Below are 22,716 nucleotides of genomic sequence, written 5' to 3'. Positions count from 1 at the left end.
CATAAATCCATCATAAAGACATATTTAAAATCGCATCTTCCAATAACTTAATTTTCTATGACTAGACAGAAATCTTACAAATTAATTTATCAAAACTCTTTTGTATGAGAATTTGAAATATTGTTGTTTGAAAATAAATTTGTACTTACAATGTTTAGGCTTTAAATTGGCGTTCCTAATATGCTTAGTTCAGTATTTCTATACTGTTTGAAATTTTTCAAGTGTTTATCCTGGTACAGGGATGCTTCAGTAATAACCCCATCCCCCACATGTTATCTCCGATTATTGCCTATGAATATTAACCAGTTTCCTGGGTTATAGTGCAGTGCAGACATGGAGAAATTCAACTACATTCATATGGTGCTACTGTCCAGTTACTCATACTTCATGTGACAAAAGATGTAACCTGTAATACCAAACCCAGTGATTTCCCTGACAGTATCTCATTTCTCAGAAGTTCCTGAACTAACAAGTTTTGTTCTCATATAAAAATTTTCCTTTCTGATATCTTATGCTGATTTTAGCAAGCTGAATTGCATATGCTAGAATATACAATAGGACATGCAGATTTGGGGATAATACTTTTTTTTTTCTTTCTCTAATCAAACTCCTTGGCAACACTTGTTTTTAATTATATTTATTTATTTAATGTCTGCTTTTAAATTTAGTTTGAAATCCAACTGTGCAGATGATATTTTTAAAAAAGCCCATTAAGAAAGGCTGGGAGTAAGTAAGTAGGTAAGTTCCTTTGAGAAGTAGTAAAAAATAAGGTTACATCTGGAGCTATGGATTTCTTCCACTACAACAACATGCCCTACAAAAGAATGAGTAGTATATTACTTCGCAGGGGCAATTAAAATTATGATGTCCCTGTGGGCTAAATCTACAAAAGAAAATTAGCCTAAAAGGTCAGTCCTTGAGTAGATACCCGCTATCTGTAGTTAGGAAAGCTTAATGAGATGCCTGACTCTGCCAGTAGATACGTGCAAGAGTCCTAAATCTTTTTCAAGTCCGACTCTGGGTAGGATTTTCATTCTACTCTTTTCCAACCTATTTACTTCTGTGTCCTTATTCACACTACACCTATGAAACCAGATGTTTCCAAAATGTATTCTGAAGACTGTGCTGATTTGTCACTAAAAAGGTCACAAATTGGGTGATTCCTTACTTAGGAACTGGGAGACATCAGCAGAATAAAATAGGGGGAAAGACCTTTTCTGTGTCTGTTACCTGTACTCACTTTGGTGGTTGTATGCACTAACAGTCACAAGCAGGGAAACATCTAACCTAGGGGTGTCAAACTCATTTTCACTGAGGGTCACATCAGCCTTGAGGTTGCCGTCAAAGGGCCGAATGTAATTTTATGGCTATATAAATGTAGGAGCAGTTACCCCTGATCTAACCCATCTTACTGACTGTTCAAAAACTTTAACTGGAAGGATTCTACAAACATCTTCCACTGTTGTCTGGTTAATTTCTTCTTTATAGCTTTTCGCTTCAACAAGTTCTCAGGAGTCTACTTTTTAATTTAAACTGACAGCATTTTTACAAGCTCTGTTCAGACTGGGGTTGGAACGTGGCCATTGGTGCAACTCATTCAAATGAAGGATATCTGGAACTCCCTGTTACAAAATAGCCTGTCGTGGTTGAGACGGACAAACGACATGGACCAAATTCTTTCAAGATGAAAGTAATAGGTGCCATTTATTGCTACAAGTGCATTTTTATACAATTCTACCAGTTCATGTGTCTTTTCACTATTGGTTACAAGTTACAGCACTAACATCTCATTGGTTAATTTTGCTATCATCCGTATTATTCTTCTATCCCCTTCTATCTCACGGGTACATCTCTCCTCTCTCCGGATACTCCTTTACTCCCATCCTTCTCAAGGGTAAATCTTAATATCTCAAGGCTGATCTCTACTCCCATATTTTCTGTCAAGGATTCCACAGACCCGCTGCAGTTTCCCACAATAGCCACATAATTTCCCTGCATTCTTGGGGAGATCTGTTGCTCAAATGAAGTAAACATAGGCTTTTGTGTTTGAATTTGATTTTATTATAGTCCTCCATAGATTCCATAGTGGTTACAATTACCTTTGGAAAATAAATTTTTGGGAAGTAATTTTCAGCCCTAAAAAATTCACATTCCTCTCAGTATTGTTTTTTATAGTATTCATTGGCAGTACCGATCCCTGTTTACCAAGTAGGAATACTTAATCATTTCATACTAGAATAAGTTGGATATTGAATTACCAAGTTTTGCAACAGAAATATTCAGAAGAAATCATATGCACTGTCTTCTTATACAGCTCAAAAAAAAAAAAAAAATCTTAACCTCAAGATATTAGACTGACAGGGCTTTAGAGGCAAATAAAAAATTCCAAATTCTATTCATAATATTAAAAGATAAATTAACTTCAGCTTTTACAATGGAGATTTCTTTTTTCTCAGATATGCTATTACAGAGCATAAAATTTTTCATAAATAAATAAAGAAATGGAGTACATGCTCTCCTATGCTATCACATTAAAAAGAAACACATCTATATTTTTTATTACCTGTATCTTGAATATGTATTAAGCAAAGCAGATTTTAAATCATACATGGATCTTATTCAGGAACCTTAACTGGATTAAGGACCACGTTAAATGTATACAAAGTTTGAATAAGGTATTACTTTTTGCTTGATTCACTTTTTTATCCACAGCTGAAAGTGCTGAATTTATTGATCAATTCTTGCTTCATTTCCATTGATGTTGCAACTGAAAAAGGTATTCCACACTAGCTGTGTGAAAGTAGTTAATTTCTGTGTGAATTGTGAGAATGTTATGAATGTGAATATAAAGAAACAGACATATAATCTGAAGTAATAGTACAATGAATTTCAAATTTATCATAAAAGTTATGGAACTAAAAGGAGAATGCAATTTTGCAGTGACTATGAAGACCTTAATAAAAATGTATCATTTCTGGTACTAGAAAAAATCATAGAAGCCTGGATACTAAAACAAAAAGCATAAAAGTGTGCAGCGCTGAAATTTTTATATTGTGCTATACTGCAGTGCATCAACTCTATAAACCTTGACACTGAAAACAAACCTAGCTAGTGCAGTACATGTCTAGCTACAACACCGTTCCCATCAATATTAAATTAATTGATATTAGTGTATGTAAAAAAAATTATCAGTTTGTCTTCAGAGTTTGTTATCTGCTGTAATATTCAAGTACAATGGCAAGAGCCTGTAGTTTCATCACCACTAAATGCCTTTCTTCTGTGGACTTGCTCCATTAAATTTGAGGCTTACCAGAAATTACTCTCTTAATCTATTGATTCTGTTTTCAAATGGAAAATACATGAAACCTGTCACCCAGCATGTGGGTCCAGACATGCAATGGTATTTGGACACAAAAATATATTTTAATACGTAGCTTAGGAGACTAAATCTAAAATCATGCCTTTGTCAAGCCCTTAGCCCTCTTTGCAATGAAGTTTTCAGCAATAAAACTTTTACGTGCCTAAAGTCTCACATCTCTGCAGTCACCTTGGAAGTACTGAATAATTACCGAAATCTAATAAGAATTTACTTACAGTCTCTCAAAGGCTCAATCCTGTAGCTAAGCTTGCAGTCAATAGGCATGAAGAACAGAACTTAGTTCAAAACATAGACAACAAATACATTTTCTTGAAAGAAATGTAATGGTCTTTTTCCTCTAAAACATAAATACTAACTAGCAGATACTCTGGTTCTATCTGACCTCATTTCAATCACCTCCTCACCAGTAGGTATCCAATGAAACCTTCGTGAGAACCTAAGCTGCAAAGGGGTCTCTGCATAAAGTTATTCCTTATTTTACTGAAGTTGGGCCAGTTTTTAAGAAATAATTTGTTTCATAAGGAAGCAACATGATTCTCTAGCCTATTATTAGAATAACCAGCTGCATGAGAGAAGGACCTCTGTCTTTTATAAAGACGATAACAAATTTAATACTAAAAGTTGTAGAAAGTGAATATTCAGCCTTTGGAAACTGGTCTCTCTTTTCCAAGATAAGCCCTATTCTAAAGAAACAAAAATCTCTGGTGTTTAGGTTTGTTTTTTTTTGTTTTTTTGTTTTTTTTTTTTTTTTTGTTGTTGTTGTTGGTTGTTGTTGTTGTTGTTGTTTTTCTTTCATATGGAAAGGTACCCTACTAGTGGAAAGGAAAAATGTCTTTCTGCTTAGAATGTGGAAGATTCCTGATTTCTCCCCATTTTCCAAACTACCAAAAATGTACTGAGGTAGTCATGATCACAGCCTACAAATGTTCTCCAGAAAACAAGAAATGTAACAGCAATCAAAAAGCAGAACTTGAGTCCTTCTGATCTTTTAAATACCCTGGTTTTGATTTTTATTATATGTTTAAAATGCAAAGCAAAAGGCAGAGAAAATACTACCTGGAATAATATGGAAAATTGTCCAATGTATGGCAAACTGTGTTGTAAAAAGGTTATTCTGACAGCAAATAGCATGGCCTCTGCATTTGATGTTATACTAAAAATTCACCCTGATGGATTAAACACCTGCAGCCAGCTAACAGATTGTTAGAGAGGAGGCAGCTTTCATCTGTATACCAGTGGCTACTGAGGTCTGGTGTTTTTTGAAGAAATATTATCAGTAATTCCTGCAGAGATGAGAATTTAAGTTTAAAACCATTAATTTCTAATGTGTTTCATACCTGCGTGTGTTCACTTGAGCATTTCACTCTGCCAGTACTTTTCCCACAGAAATACTCAACACCTAGTGAATTCAAATGAATTTAATACACAGTCTTATGATTAATGGAAAATGGCAGAAGTAAGGGACTAAACCAGTTCGTGCTTTGTTTGATTAATTAATAAGAGACTGTCTTTTCCCAGCTTCACCTCATTATGCTAATGAAATGTCATCAATTAAGGCTTTCCCCTGATTATTGAATCTGTCAGGTAGTGCTCGGTTTAAAACATGTATTCCTTCGCTGTCTTTGTAAAGTTGCCATCACAGCTTTTTATGAAATGCTACTTCCCTTAGAAAGTGTTTGCTCTATTTTGTCATTATTGAATCATCCTGTTGACCTTGAGACAGGTGAATATGGAAAGCCCAAAATGAAACAGAGACAACACTATCTATGGCACTCTGGTCAAGATAATACATTAGCAGAAAGATAAATACCATTCTTCATTCATGATTCCTTCATAATTATTAATAGTCTGGACAAAGATAAATTCAAGAAGGACGTGTGACATTCAGAAAGCTATGTTGTGCTGTACTAGACTATACAGGAAGATTAGTACAAGATGGAGAGGAAGTATTTTAACCATTCAAAATACATCTTTTGCTATGAAAATGGTTTAATAGACACATGGAATGGGACTGTATGATAAAGGTATATTCATAAGTTGTTCACAGAGACAGAATAAAGCAATACAAACACACACAAATAGTAACAAGATTTTGGAGTATTTTTTTGTGTGCATGTTTAGGACTCTAAATTACTTTGAATATCAATATATGGGGTTCAGAATGCTGATCTATGTGATGCCAGAGGCTACAGTAGATTCAGATGAATGAGCTTTCATGGAGAGAACATAAGACATTACACAACTACTTGGGAATGAGCCTCTGGGGGGCTGAGAGGTGAGGGCTCAGAAGGTCTTCCACTTTTACTCCAGTGTCTGGAGCACTATGAGTTCTCTCTGATGGGCTACTCTGCACATTGGTTACAGATGATCATAGGTCAAGTCAAATACCTGTCTCCGGCACACAGGGCATGAACTAGGGGAGAAGTTGTGCTGCAGTGCAAATGCATGAGATACAGGCACCATGGCAAGAAAACATGCTGAGCAACCAAAGTGCATGACTTCATGACTTGAATGCTTCTGCATTGAAAAAAAAAAAATCTCACAAGAACCCTCTTTGAGAGGAACAAAACTCAAAACTCTCAAAAGAGTAGGTCATCTTGTGATTTAAAAGATATATTTGAAACCCAGAAAAGAGATTTGAGAAAAATCTTCACAGTGACTGATATGGGTGATGACTTTATAGGGTCGTCCAGGGCTATGTACTGTTACTTCACATAATTATATATTATATGTACAGGCTGGACCTGGAAAATAAATTGCATACTGAAGCAAGAAACTTTGCACAACATGAAATTATTAAAGAAAATCAAATACAAAGCTAACTGCAAAGAGGTGAAATACAAAAAGGTCTCTTGATACTTTAAGTATAGCTAGATGACAAAATGACCAGTGATATTCAATTACACACTCTAAGTGATATGTTGCCATACAATATGGATCAGTGAGGATAGTGTTCAGAAATCTCCAGGATTCAATAGCTTTTAAAATGGTCAAGATTCAGTAGCTGCCAAAATAGTAAATAGGATATTAGTAATTACTAAGAAAAAACAGATAAAAACTTGATAGCACCATTTTAATTTGGTATGCACACACATCATAAAGATTTAATGTAGTTCTCATACTCAGCCCTCAGAATCATATAATGATGCTTGAAAATATACAGAGAAAGGCATCAGGGATGATCAAAAGCATGAAATGCATTCTCAAAAAAACCCAACCAACCAACCAACCAAACAAACAAACAAAAACTCCAAACCAACCAAACAAAAAACCAAAACACAACAACAACAAACAAAAACAGACAAACAAACAAAAACAGATTAGGTCCAATTCTTGAGAAAAGAAAGAAAACCAGCAAAGAAACAACACACCAAAATGATAGTCTTTCAAGTATGTTTTGCTGTTTTTTTCTGATGGTGGAAGTTCACTTTTATATATTCTCTTTCTCCCCACATCACTTCTGTTGGAAGTGGTACAAAAAGTTATGGAGAGTTTTAGTTTTAGGAAATTAAACCAAATATTAAAACGTACTCCACAGTCTGAATTGTTGCACATATTTTTAATACTGTCTTAGTGTGTTGGATGGGAATGCCCCCTTTAACACAACATTTATAAGTTTCTGTAGCAATTCTATATTGCAAGTTGTTAAAGGTATAGTGTTCACCATTTTATTTTTATCTTCCCACAATCCAGTCCTTAATAGCTAACAATTGTCATCCAAAGCAGATTCAGGGGACTATCAGGGCGAGAGGGTTCTGTTTATTGCTAAAATGACTAACTTTATGAAGGAATTAGCAGGGCTCATTTGGAGAGCAGATAAGGAGCGAGTTGAGAGTCTATGGGTGAAAATTAAGGGGAAGGCTGGCAGGGGTGATACTGTTGTGGGTGTCTATTACAGGCCACCAGATCAGGATGAGGAAGTTGATGAGGCCTTCTAGAGGCAGCTGAGAGCAGCCTCACAGTCACAGGCTCTGACTGTTGTGGGGGATTTTAACTACCCTAATGTTTGCTGCAGGGATTAGTCAGCCAGCCAGCCACGGTTCAGGAGGTTCCTCCAGTGCCTCTGTTGCAAATGGTGGATGAGCTGACTAGGAGAGGTGCACTGCTGGATCTCATCCTCACTAAAAAGGAGGGTCCGGTTGAAGCAGTAAAGGTTGAGGGCTGCCTTGGTTGCAGTGACCATGAAATGGGGGAGTTCAGGATCTCATATGGCAGGATCAGAACAGCAAGCAGAATTGCAACCCTGGACTTCAGCAGGGTGAACTTTTCAAACAATTGCTAGGGAAAATCCCATGGGCAAGGCTACTTGAAGGTAAAGAGGCCCAAGATAGTTGGTTAGCATTCATGAACTGCTTTTACCAAGCTCAAAATCAGAGCATACCGACATGTAGGAAGTCAAGGAAGGGAGCCAGGAGACCTGCTTGGTTAAACGAGGAACTGCTGGGTAAGCTCAAATGGAAGAGAAGAGTTTACAGATCATGGAAGGAGGGGCTGTCCACTTGGGAAGAATATAAAGCTGTTGTCAGAGGATGTAGGGAGGCAACTAGGAAAGCTAAGGCCCACTGATGAATGTGGTAGGTACCCTGGTGACAGAAGATACAGAGAAGGCAGAGTTACTGAATGCCTTCTTTGTCTCTGTCTACTCTGCCAGAGGCTGTCCTGAGGAGCCCCGTCCCCCTGAGGCCCCAGAGGAAGTCAGGACAATGGAGGAGTCTGCCTTGGTTGATGAGGACTGGGTTAGGGACCAACTAAGCAATCTGGACATCTATAAATCCATGGGTCCAGATGGGATGCACCCGTGGGTGCTGAGAAAGCTGGCTGAGGTCATTGCTAGAACACTCTCCATCAGCTTGGCTAAATCTTGGGAAATGGAAGAGGTGCCTGAGGAGTGGAGGAAAGTAAATGTCACTCCAGTCTTCAAAAAGGGCTAGAAGGAGGATGCGGCTAACTATAGACTGGTAAGCCTCACCTCCATCCCTAGGAAGGTGATGGAACAACTTATCTTTGGTGCCATCTCAAGGCATATCAAGGACAAGAGGGTCATTAGAGGCAGTCAACATGGCTTCACCAAGGGGAAGCCGTGCTTGACCAACCTCATCGCCTTTTATGAGGACAGAACGAGGTGGATAAATGACGGCAGAGCCGTGAATGTGGTCTACCTTGACTTCAGTAAAGCATTTGACACAGTCTCCCACAGAATCCTTGCTGCTAAAATGAGGAAGTGTGGTCTGTATGATCAGATAGTGAGGTGGATTGTGAACTGGCTGAAGGGAAGAACACAGAGAGTTCTGGTCAATGGGGCGGAGTCTAGTTGGAGGCCTGTATCTAGTGCCTCAAGGGTCAGTACTGGGGACTGTATTATTCAATATATTCATCAATGACTTGGATGAGGGAATAGAGCGTACTATCAGCAAGTTTGCCGATGACACCAAACTGGGAGGAGTGGCTGACACACCAGAAGGCTGTGCTGCCATCCAGCACAACCTGGACAGGCTGGAGAGTTGGGTGGGGAAAAATTTAATGAAATATAACAAGGGTAGGCGTAGAGTCCTGCATCTGGGTAGGAACAACCCCAGGTTCCAGTATAAGTTGGGGAATGACCTATTAGAGAGCAGTGTAGGGGAAAGGGACCTGGGGATCCTGGTGGACAGCAGGATGACCATGAGCCAGCACTGTGCCCTTGTGGCCAGGAAGGCCAATGGCATCCTGGGGTGTATTAGAAGGGGGGTGGTTAGTAGATCGAGAGAGGTCCTCTACTCTGCTCTGGTGAGACCGCATCTAGAATATCATGTCCAGTTCTGGGCTCCTCAGTTCCAGAAGGACAGGGAACTGCTGGAGAGAGTCCAGTGCAGAGCAATGAAGATGATTAAGGGAGTGGAGCATCTCCCTTATGAGGAAAGGCTGAGAGACCTGGGTCTCTTTAGCTTTGAGGAGACTGAGGGGTGACCTTATTAACTTTTATAAATATGTAAAGGGTGAGTGTCAGGAGAATGGAGCCAACTCTTCTCAGTGACTGCCAATAGTAAGACAAGGGGTAGTGGGTGCAAACTGTAAGACGAGAGGTTCCGCCTAAATATGACAAGAAACTTCTTCTCAGTGAGGGTATCAGAACACTGGAACAGGCTGCCCAGGGAGGTTGTGGAGTCTCCTTCTCTGGAGACATTCAAAACCTGCCTGGACACATTCCTGTGTAGCCTCATCTAGGTGTTCCTGCTGTGGTGGGGGGACTGGACTAGATGATCTTTCCGGGTCCCTTCCAATCCGTAACATTCTGTGATTCTGTGAATCTGTGAATCATAAAAAGTCTGCAGCATACAAATGGCCCCTGTTGATACAGAAGAAAGACAGTACAGTCCCTGCGTATTTTTGCAATTACTAAGATATCATAACTTTTTTTTACTTTTTTTTTTTTTCTTCAGTCATGGCTTTCTCAGTTTAATCACATACATTTATCTGTAAAATCATCTGGTGTGTTGCAGAGAGAGGAATTTAAGTTGATTTTTTTAAGTTGATTTTTTTTTTTTTGTCAATCTATTCATTTGCAATGGTGGATAAAAAAGATTAATTAGTGAAGGAATACTTGGGTTCAAATTCAAGTCATACATCTATTTTAGATGGGATTGGGTATTTATATGGTTCAAATCCCCCTACAGATGTTTTTCCTATCCCACAAGCTCTTTTAAAATCATTGGATATTCTGATTTTGCCATGGCTACAAAGAACCTACAAAGGAATCAAGAATGTCTTAGAACCTTTTTTTGTGTTTTTAATCATTTAAAAAAATTGGACTGTATGCAATTCCAAATCTCTACTTGGATAGGTTTACTTGTAGGACTTTGGGACTGTAATTGGTTTTGTGGTTTTGAATTATTTCTTTCACTGTTCTTGGGGAAGGACTGGAAATATTTTGAACACATTTCATTTAATGAGATTAAACACCTTGATTGAGACTGCAGTATGTCTGCAGCAGGGCCTGAGACTAAGGGTGCTTGACTGATGCCTTCAGCTTCATTACAGGTTTGTGGATATATGCAATTTGTATGCTTAATTTTACTCATGTATTAAGAACATTCAATTAAAGGAAATACAATAAAATTTTGAGTCTCTCAGGGCTCAATGATAGAGTTCTATTTCAGCAGGAACTCTTACTATTATTTGCTACAGTCATTACCTTTCTAGGGTTGTCAACACTTGAAATTCCCCACCCTCCTACTTCAATCTCTTGTTATCATGATTATGTAGCAATCAGAAGAGCTTTCATGTGTTATGGAAGGTGTACGGATACAGGAAGACACTACTTCAAGAAGTATAATGTATAAAATATATATAAAAGGAGAATAAAAAATTAGAAAAGGGATCAAAATACAATAGCTACATAGTTAAGGTGATAACAGTCACAGATAACTAAATGTGTTTATTTGCATAGTTATTAAATGCTGCTGTACTTTCTTTTAAGATCAGTATGGCCAAACACCCTTCTTCTCCTCTCTTCCATACAAAATGAACTATCCATTTGGAATTACCCATAAGCCATTCCTGATAATTATTTGGAAGATATTTATCAGGGAGAGGATAATAGTTCACCAGTATAAATAATGGCACACTGACATGATACATGGACATGTACTTTGACCCAGTTTAATTTTGTAGTTAAGTTGCAGTGAAAAATCTCACAAGATTTTCACTCTTTTCACTTCCCTCCTACAAACTACATGAAAAGCAAAGCTTACTAGACTTTGCCATTTTGTAAGATTTTATAGGACAGCTAAACTAACCCATGTAGCACACTTGGGGATCTTTACATTTAGTACCCTGGTGAAGAGTGTTATAGAAGACAAGACAGAGTTTATTGCTGACAAAATCATGCTGCTTTTTCAAGGGCATGAAAAACCTAAGCAGCATCAGATTTGGCAATTCTGGTGCTGAAACCATCTTCCCATGTCAAGAAATTGGGCCACAGAGAAACAATATACAAAAAAAGTCACACAACCACATGCCAAATTGTAAATAAATTTCCCAGTTCTTTATGAGGAATCTAAGAAATCAACATGTGGGTTGACGTTTTGATAAATTTTTGAAGTAATTGTTACATTAGACCACATCTTTTTGATTGAATTCAATAACATATACAATGACAAATAGTAGCTCCAGTGGTTCTGAAAGAGTAGTGTAGAGATCCAGAGTCTGACTCTCACTGTCATCAAACTTTCTCCACAAACTTCTCTCTAAAAGACTTAATACTTAAGAGGATTTTTAGAGGACAAAAGTATTTGGCTACAAAATGTTCACAGCTTGCCAAAACTACCCAGTAAGTTTCCAGTAAGATTTTGAATACTTGATTTTTAATGATTTCATAGGATTTCTGTGTCTTATTTCTTTTTTATAGATGAAATAAGACACTTTTATGGGTCAAAATATCTGACATAGTGTATGTTACACATTTTGGGCAGGAAAAACTCAGTTTACATTGGTCATCCAAATCTAGTACATGGTCTCACTGTGGTGCTAAACTAAGGGGAAAAAGAAGTAATATGATTAAATTGAAGTCTCTACTACCCGAATTTGCTGAACAACAGGAACAATTGTTCACCTTCATTATATTCATGTGTACTAAAGCTTTCTGGGCCAAATTACTTTTAGATATAGTGTATATGCACTCCAACCTGCAGCAAGTATGTCTCCCTGCCTTTATCATATGAATTACTGTCATTTCTGTTAATGAAGGTGATTCAAATGTCATTTAGCTTCATTATATTCAAACTCCCCTTGATTTCCAAGGAAGAGAAGGCTAGGCAATTTATTATATCTTTCCAAAGCTGTTTTTTCCCTTTACTTATTCCTGAGGCATCAAAATGGAAGAAACAACCTATTGAAAGAGCTGTAATACCAGAAACTACTCTTTCAACTGGACATTGAGCAGCAAAGTTTAGATTTAATCAAATTATTGTCTTGGTTTAGAGAGAAAATGTATTTAAGAAAAGAGATAAAAGCTGTCTCCTCTCTCTTAATATAGGAAAAAAATGCATTTAAAATAACAACTGTAGTATCTTGGATACAAATAGACACAGTGGACACTAGTATCATTGTAATTGTTTGCACCACAATACCACAAATAAATTAGGGAACACAGCTTTTAGAAAGAAGCTGTTGAATTTTCTCTTCACATGCTATTGCAAGTTGTGGTGCAATGATCTTGTGCAGTTTACTGAAAAATCAGTGCAAGTGAAACCAAAGCTAACTTTCCCAATATTTAATCAACTCACATTCTATGCCACTACCCACCTTTGAAGTTACTAGGAAGGTTGTAAAAGAGGTATTTGTCTGTGGCCATAGCTTAATACCCTGTGTAGGACATATTGAAACCATAAGCTAACATCTCTGCTACAAAAAATAATAGCCAAACTTTTACAGACATAGAGATATTCAAAAAGAAAATTGGTGCTGATAATTATCCTGAGCATTGGGGCAGACATTTACTTATAAAGATAGTTCGCACAGTTACATTAATGTTTACAATTTTCAACTATCATTGTTACAATGAACTGAGCAGGTACAGTATAATTCACATAAATGCCATCACATACAAAGACAACAGACAGTAGAACAAACAGGAAATATAAGGGTTCCAGGTTTTTTTTATTTTATTTACATGTGTATATATAGAAACACAGAGAATGACAAATAGGTCAAGGGATTAGTAGCTACCAAATCAATTTCTGATTTCTCTTGCATTTGTTAGATAAGTGACCTGAAGTAAGCCAAAGGGACTCCATTATTGTAAAAACCAAGTTCATAATTATTTTGTTTATGTCACCTAGATTTTTCAATAGGTAAGTCTTTCTAGAATAGATATTTAACAGTCATTTGTCAAGGAAGATTAAAAAGAAAGATGTAGTAGTTAAGTACACTTTAAGCCTAAATTTCTTGATGTGCAACCGGTATGTGACTAATCCAAAGACTGACAAATGTAAATAATCAACCACCTCATGAAATAGATTGGATAACTAATACACACTACAAAAAGTAGAACTATCCATATGAAATTCTGTAAGCTTATTTTCATGTCATGGTCATAGGAGGAAAAACTTGAATTAAAAAAAGTATTTAAAAGCAGAATGGTATGTATGAAAAAGGACCATTAATTCATCAATAAAATGATGTAGAATGTCATATTTTATCCATATTCTCTCTTCAAATCTTTTAGAGATATCAGAGAATACTCCATTTTGGATAAAGAGGAACAGAAAATCCTACATTTATAGTCCAGTCCAAACACCAAAATGAAGTACAGGAACTGGCCCTCTCCACGGAGATTAATACTCCTGATGACATCTTAATTTGGAACCTGAACTCTTGAAACTTGGTCTTTTAATCAAGATTCTAGACAGATATCTCAATAAAGAAATAATCAAATTTCCACCGTTCTTAACTACTTGTACAAGAATCGGAGGATAAAGTTTTTTATTGTGTTACATATTGACACAGTTACATTCTTAATTTCCAGGAAAGTCTGCTTATAAACTTATTTTGATTCATTAGGTTAGACAGAACTGTGTCCTGGTTTCAGCTGGCATAGAGTTAGTTTTCTTCCTAGTAGCTGGTATAGTGCTGTGTTTTTAATTTATTATGGGAATAATTTTGATAATACACTGATGTTTTAGTTGTTGCTAAGTAGTCTTTAAACTAAGTTTAGGACTTTTCAGCTTCCCATGATCTGCAAGGAAGCTGGGAGGGGACATAGACAGGACAACTGACCCAAACTAGCCAAAGGGATATTTCATAACATGTGACATGCTCAATGTATAAACTGGGGGTAGTCAGCCAAGGGAGTTATCACTGCTCAGGGACAAGATGGCAAGATGGGCACCTGATTCTCTTCCCCATCCCACTGCGGGGGGATGAGTGAGGGGAGGTGTGGTGTTTGGCTGCCTGCAGGCTTAAACCAGAAGAAACTGCCATATTTTATTGTATGCGATGTCTTTCGTCTTTAACACAGAATTATATGTACTGAGAACACCTTTTCCCAACAAAAGATTTCTTCTTGCTGCTGTGCAGCAGCTGAAAGTTTTCCTTTTATATGTTTGGTTCCCTCATTAGTTACAACTTCTTCTATATTTCATTTTTATATTTTTTCCTACTTCAACTGTTCCCAGCATTGCATCAATGGTCTTTGAAGTTTTTCTTTGTTTGTTGTTTTTGTTTACTTGTTTGTTTTGTTTGTTTGTTTGTTTGTTTGTTGGGGGAGTGGAGGGGGGTGTAGAGGAGGTAGTGGGTTTTGTTTGGGTTTTGGTTAGGTTTTTGATTTTTTTTTTAATAAAAACATAAACATAATTATCAGGCTTACGCATTCAGCAGCTAACTGGCAAGATGTTTACCTGGCTAAAATTGTGTCAATAATTCAGTATGTAATACAAAGATCTGGCCTATAATATCTGTTTACTTGTCATCAGTCATCAGTCATATCATTGTCAGCAATCATATATATATTAATTCACACATATTATATAATTGCTTAGTTGCAGAAACTAAGATTTTGCCTGATTAGGTAGTGAAGACAAAAGCAATATTGAGAAGATAAAGCAGGAAAAATAGATAAAGTCAACATGTTTTTATAAATGCATGCCAATTTATTATGAGAAAGAAAGTTAGCCAATTATTTGAGCAGTGACAATTTCCAGCCAGGTTACTGTCTTAGGGTTTGAGGAGTCTAAAGGATATTAAATAGTCAAATTTGATTCTCCAGGCAGTGGCAGATTACTTATCAGATGCTGCTGATAAAAAGTGGAGCTGGAATTCTCTAGCAGACTGGGAGACCTGTATTATAGGTTGGGCTGCCAGACTTCGGTAGAGGGCTGGAGCTGATGCTGTCAGTGCTGCTGCTTGTGTCAGGGTCACAGTAATCAAAGTCATTGCTATATGTGGGTTCTTTCCATTTTCTAGCATCTTCTGTCCTGACATAGGACCCTGCTTACTTGCTCTGGTTACTAAGCCCTAAATCTGCTTCTGTGTACCTCAGATCACAAACTACTATCCTGCTAGACCTTGTGAGCCAGATTAAAAAGCTTTCAACTTCTGCAACTTGGTGCGACAGGTCTCTTTTATTTCCAAATTTTAAATAATGCCAGCTACTTTGGATTACCAATTCTACTTAAGTTAAAAAAATATATTTTCAATCATTAAGATTTTCTTGTTATTTAGAAATGTGGTTCTCCAAAAAAACAAATATTTTACTAGTTATGTTTATTTTCCAAGGAAATCCTAGGAAAAGCACAAGAGTCCTTAGCAGGTAACTGGTAGCTATGGCAACCAAACTATGAATTGCAGTGATATCTAATTGATAGATAACAGGAATCAGGGATTTTTTTTTTTAGTCTAAATGGAAAACTAGAATCAAAAAATACTGTAATCATTTACATCTGGCAAAGGGAGTATGAAAAGCTAGTAGTTTAGCATGGCAGTACTTGATACCCACTTCATACAGGTGTTAGCTGGTAACCTGTAATACAAAACAATGGGAGAATTGAATCCCAGTCTGTGAAATTAATATTTTTCTTTCCTCTTTCTTACTTAAGGGAAAATCTTTTCTTCAGTATAATCAGTAGAGAACCTAGTATTGAGACTGATGTATTTTCTTACAGAGAGTGTTGCCATGGAAAAATTTGTCACATTTTTCATAAAGTTACACACATACTGAGCATGTACCTAGGTGATACATTTTTATGAGGCTGAAAGAAAATGTAGAATTAAACTGCTAATGTAGGATAGAAATAATAAAGTACCAGCTGAGAGTGTACAAGAATTCCTTTTCCAAACATCCATAATCTCAAATACACTAGCATGACTTTTGAATTTTTTTGGAACTATCAACATTCTTTCATTTTGTTCTGGAGGTAGATCCTTAATGAGACTGGTTTGATTCCATAATACTACTGACAACTGTGTCTACACTGCCTGAGGTACAAACTGGTTGAATGGTTTGGGATTTTTTTGTTGTTTGCTTGTTTGTTTCTTGTATTTCCACTTCTACTGTTAATAATTTTCAGAGGGTGGTATGATGTCACATGCTTTAAATTGTAAACAGTGGTGTCAGAAGTGAGCACAGTGATTTCTCTATCTGCTGAAGTTGGACTACCATATTTTCTAAGTTGGCTGTAATTCACTTTTTTAAACAAATATGTTGGAAGTCTGCACAACCTGAAACAATCTGAATTGTACTGCTATATTTTTGGTACATGTGCTTATCCCTGGAGTTGCTGGAAGTGCAACAAATTTGAATCAACTGTCTTTACCAAGAAGTAGAGAGACCACTGTAAATTATTTATACTTTGGAGGCAACAGATGCATCATCATCTGCATTAAAAATTACAACTTTGAATATTAAAAGCAAATTTTAAAACACCAAAAATCTCACTAAATTAAGTAGGGAACTCTGACAATATGAAGTGATTTTTTTTTTTTTTTCATTAAATGCAAATTGCAAAGTTAAGAAAGGGGCTTGACAGGGACAGAGCATTCAGGTGGATTTTGCTTTTCTTTCTTTTAAGTACAACTGGGACACATAAGAAACCTACTTAATTGACTTAGTTTGTTTTTCTGCTGCAGTTGCTACTTTCTTAGTGTATTGGCTGTACATGGCAAGGTTTTAGTAGCCTGATGGCTACAGGGATGGCCTCTGTGAGAAACACTAGGGGCTGAACTGTGCTAGACAGAGTTGATTCTAGCTGTGTCCAAAATGGACCCAATGCAGGGTCAAGTGTGTGGCAACTCTGTGAAAACATATTTAAGAAAGGGTAAAAAGTGCTGATGGAGAGAAAGAGAACAAAAAGAGTGAGAAGAAACAAAGGGAACACCAAGATCAGAGAAGGAGGAGGTTGTGCTCTGTGGTGCTGGAGAAGATATGACCCGCAGCTCATGGGGAGGACCACTCTGGAGTGGATGGATATTCCCAAAAGAATGGTCACCTATGGTGAGACCATGCTGGAGCAGAGGAAAAGTGTGAGAGGAAAGCATCAGCAAAGACCATCTACTATGTACTGACTATAACACTCCCCAACCCACTGCATGGGTTGGAGGGTAGATGAGTCTGGAGTAAACAGCCGAATTAGAAATGGTGAAAGAAAGGTGTTGATTTAATGTCTGTCTTCTTGTTTCCCACTATCTGAACTGTTAACCATGTTTTTATTTCAATTGTCAATAAATTAACCTAGTTTTCCTGAACTTGAGTATGCTTTGCCTACAACATGAATTGGCAAGCAATCTTCTTTTTTTTTATACCACTCCTCAAGCTTTCTTATTCTGTTCTTCCTATTTTCTTCTCCTGTCCCACTGAGGGAGGAAGTGAGTGAGTGGCTGGGTGGGAGTTCGGCTTTTAGCGAAGGACAACCCACCATGGTTAGTTACAGAATAAATATCTAGATATAAAAGCCCTCACTTTTTAATTCTGTATGACTTTGGGTACAATAAGTAGTAATCAAAGTACAAAGAAGATAAACATGCTTTTCCAAGCACACTGTTCAGTGGTTTCTTCATGTTTAATAAAGAACATGAAAATCGTTAATGTAGATTAATATGGGACTGATTTATGCATATGACTTCTGTATGGTAGCTCTACTTAGTGTATCACTGTTAGCTGCAAAATAAATTACCATCAGAAATTGTAGTATTTCCTTTTGAAATCTAAAAGCTTTCTGGTCATCTCTGCATCTTCATCTAGAAAAGAACCTAGATGCATAGAGGATCTTTTTGAATTTCATGTATACTCTTTCTACATTCCCCAAAAGCTTCAGGATCCTGAGTTCTGAAATAGAAATAATTCAGTAAAAACCTGGGCGCCTCTGATTTTTTTCTGCCTGAAATACTGACATAAAGGCTACTGAAATTAACAGCTGTGTTATGGAAGGCGAAATACGACCAACCAAAATCTGAATGATCAGCAAGACCAAATAACTGAAGAGCAAAATTGGGGGAGCAATTCATAATAACTAACATTAGACAAGAGTTAGCTGGCCAGTCTCTCTACATACCTTTTATGTGTACAATTGGTAGCTTCTCTACAGCATGTTTCCGATCAGGAGCTTAACATGTGTTCACTGAATTGTTTTCTGAAGGAGTTTGTCTTTCTCCACAAACTGCAGAAGAAGCCTATAGAATCTGTTTCATAACATAGGTAATAAAAATTTAACGTTTGTCAGTCTGAATACCTCGCACTTTTCATTCAGTATTATTTCCTTTGGAAGAAAGCATACCCTATGATGTACGATATTTAAAACAACAATGAATTGTGAATGTCTTTTTTGTTCATATCACATTGAAATTTATTGTATATTCAATGTGGTAAATCCAGATCAGTGGATCAGAATTATTAAAAACTAATGTCTTCCTCAAGTTTTTCACCCTAGAGATCACAAGAAATAAAATGTAAACCCTTTTTCTTGATGCCAAGGTGATTAATGATTTTATTTCTGGGATGAGTATTATAGATGAACAACAGTGCAATCTTTAGATAAATTGGAAAGATGTAGAAGATGATTAAGGAGGAGTTTAATTTACTTGGTATGTTATAATTATGTTATGTTAAAATACAGAGAGTTACAACAATTTTTTTTCATCATGAATACTACTTTTTCTCCTGCAGTTTTGTACTAGGAAAACAACATTTTAATACAGACACAAGAAAGACTTATTTAATATTTTTTAACTCTTTCCTTATAATATCATTTTTTATGCCTCCATTTTTCTATCTGATATCAAGCGCTCTCTCCACATTTTTTCCTTTCCATTGCTTTATAATTTCAGTTTCATGTTGGAACGCTGTTTAAGAAAGATAGATTCTTGCCAGTGGCAGCATTAACTTCTGTGTACATGTTTCATCCTGTTACTTTATACAGTTTGTTGTTGTATTTAAAATCAATGGTGGCCAAGAAGAAAGTTTATCAGCATTAGATAACAACAAAAAAGAAGTGAGATCTAATAAGGTCACACTGGTTCTAATGCAAGAGATGCTGAAGGCAAAACCCAAACCCTTCCTAGCTTAAACAGAAGCAGAAGCTTTTTCTCCTTTTTCATAAAATGTTGTTCATGTAATAGATGTTCCAATTTAAAAAAAAAAATTCTTAATATCTTAGTGTCTCAAAAATGTTCCTATTTTAATAAATATTTAAAAATTTTACTGTTACCAAGTATTGCAAATTTCCAAATGTAAATATATAAATGAAATGCACAGGTTAAAAAGCATTTCCTTAGGATATATCAATTGCTTGCTTCTTTTCACAGAATAACAGAATGATTGGGATTGGAAGGGACCTCTGGAGATCATTGAGTCCAACCCACCTGTTAAGGCAGTTTCACCTAGAGTAGATGGCATAGGAATGCATCCCTGTAGGTTTGAATGTCTCTGGAGAAGGAGACTCCACAAGCTCTCTGGGCAGCCTGTTCCAGTGCTCTGTCACCCTTTTGATCTATTAACATCTGTAACTATAAAACATTTAATATTGCTGTAGGGCATGGAATTATCATTTTGTTATGTATACTATGAAGTTTGTATCTCAGTACTATATGACTTTTGGATTCAAAGCATGAAACACAAACAGAAGGATGGTTACAACAGAGAAAAAAAAAAATCCGAGAAACTATAAGATGTTTGATAACACTGTATTATATAGAGCTGCTTTTCAGTATCATCGTTATTCAGACTAGTTGAACTCTAAAAGATAACCTTATTAAAAAATACGGCAAGCAGTCAAAAGGTGGTAGATGTTTCCTGGTCATAGAATTAGCCCAAATAAAATGAGGGGGAGGGGTGAGTAATTGCCAGAAATACAGCACTTTTCCTCAATTTGCAAAGTATCATGAAGTTTAATGTTGTTTCATTTTCATCTTCACTTGCATTGGATACTATTTTATTACACAGATAAAAAAATCTCAGTGTTGCAGGAAGAGTACCATGCTACTTATAGTGAGACTCATATGCCATCTGGCCTCCTATTCCCTTGCCCAAGCTTGATTACAGATACATTGGCTGAACACTTTCATATGTATTTGCAAGGCTAAAATAGAGGAGAGCTGAGTTATTTCATTTTTAAGTGGATGCATGCATACCTAAGATATGTCAGAAATTGAACAAAATTATTAATATTGTATACTGTTGTCATGGGAAAACAGTAGATTCATTTCAGTGCATGATTGCAAAAATAATGTGGAATTCTTCCTGTCAAACTCAGACTGAGTCAAACTCTAAGTATGGCCTAAAAGGTTAGTTTCTTACTAAAGACATCTTTCAGAGATAGGTCCATGCAGCTACCTCAAAGCACACACAATACAAAAAAGACATAGTATTTTTGCCCCACTTTAATGACACAAAAAATTCTGAGATTTCTCTATTTGGAAATAGTATGTTCTTCAAGATATATAATAAACCTCCTGGTCTTGATTTATCTTGGCCAAAATCCTGAATTAATAGAGGCAGATTAAGCAGAAGCATGTCCTAGAAACCTGTCCTGAAGTAAGAACTAAGAGCAGCCCTAATGTGGAACAATATATAAAAGTGTAAAAAGAAGAAAAGGAACAACATAGACCTTCTTGGATGCAGAAAAGCTTCTTGTTCTTATAGAAGTTAGGCAGTGAAACACAGAATATCACAGTTCTATACCTAGTATATGATGAGAAGGACAGATAGGAATTGTTTATTTAAGCATCTCTCTTAAAGAATAAAAAAATTTAAAACCCACGAAATTTTCTGAAGAAAAAAGATTGAAAACAGCTTCGTTATTTAGCACCCATAGCAGAAAAATATTCTAGAGATGGTAAATCTTCCTTGCCAGGGGATACATAGTAGTGGGTATAATGATGGCATGCTAGGATGCAAAATAAATAATTAAAATAATGCTATTTTGAAATTATATTCAAATATTTGTGGAGATAACCTGGGGGTTGTCTTATTTCTCAGGTCACTGCTGTTTGCATTCACTCATGAACCACATTATCATAATGACAATGGGTATGTAATTTTGTAAATAGGTAATTTTAAAAAATCTCAAAACGTTAGCAGTTCGTCTCTCTTTTTATAACAGGAAGTTCTACTTTTGTCGTTATTTTTCTTCATTAATTCCACATACTGCTGACATCTAGTGACCAAATAATCTCATCTGCTTTGATATTTTTCTGCTATCAGAAAACAAGTATTTGGAAATTATAGATGTTTCAAGATATTTCTATACACACAAATATCAGTTGTTTAGCTTTTGTTAACTTATTGAAAAAAAACTGTGTCTTATAGCTAGAAGGAGTGAAGTGAAAATAAACTTTATTTTCCACTCTAGACAGTGACTAGAAACAAAAATAAAAAGTAGCTTTGAAAGGCTTTATTTATGTGTATTATAATTTCACCTCAGTGCTTGCTGTGTAGTCTTTTATGTTGACTGACTGGAGTTCAAGTTCTATTGTTGGAAATTACGCTAATGTTGGGCATGTAAAAGAATTGATGAAAAGGAGGGATAGATTATCAAGGATGAAGCCTAAAGAAAGTAAATTGCCCTGAGCTTTGGCAAAATGACTCCTGTTCTGATGAGTACAAATTAAAAAAAGCACTATTAGGGTTCAGTCCACTGATTGTGAAGGCTTCCAGCTTTCCATTCTGGGTCAAAATCCTGCATTCTGTTGCATGTGTAATCAGACTACCAGTGGCAAATTTACTTCTGAAGATTAAATCCATGTTACAGTTCACTCAGATGAGTAGAACAGTCAAGCTTGAGCCACCGCTAAGTTGATGGAGCTGATCTAACTCTCAGCTCCAAGTGGGGCAGAGTCTAGTGTATTGTGTCAGGCAGGTGGAAAATACCATTAAGTCCTCGGAAGTTTTTTTAAATCCTAATAGGGTTTATTGCTGAAATGGATAGTGGGTAAACATGTGTCCACAAAAAAGGGTTCAGAAACAGACCTGATAAACCAGGTAGGTTAGCCATACCATTCATTCCTAGCTCAGATTTTGACAATCTAAGTATTAAATAATTAACCATTTTAAATTTTGTTATTATCATGATTTACTTCAATAAAAAGTACTTTGAGTTTCATATTTTGAAGTGCTTGACAGGGAGAATAATATAGCTACATGGTTAACCAGAACATTAAAACAAACCAACCAAACAAAACAAATAAACCAAAAAAAATCAAAACAAAACAAACCCACAAAAGCAAACCAAGAACCATATAAGAAATTAATTGCTTATCTGCAGTTGGTCAATATGAAACACAGAACAGCACAAAGCTACATTTTCTTCTTGTACTTCAGCACTTTTCATATTTTTCACTTGTCTCCCTTCTGCACATTGGGAGGAATAACC

This window comes from Streptopelia decaocto (genome assembly GCF_964273445.1).
Source record: "Streptopelia decaocto genome assembly, chromosome: 7".
Classification (NCBI taxonomy): domain Eukaryota; kingdom Metazoa; phylum Chordata; class Aves; order Columbiformes; family Columbidae; genus Streptopelia; species Streptopelia decaocto.
The sequence above is the reverse complement of the archived record's forward strand: the minus strand, read 5'-3'. Positions refer to the sequence as shown.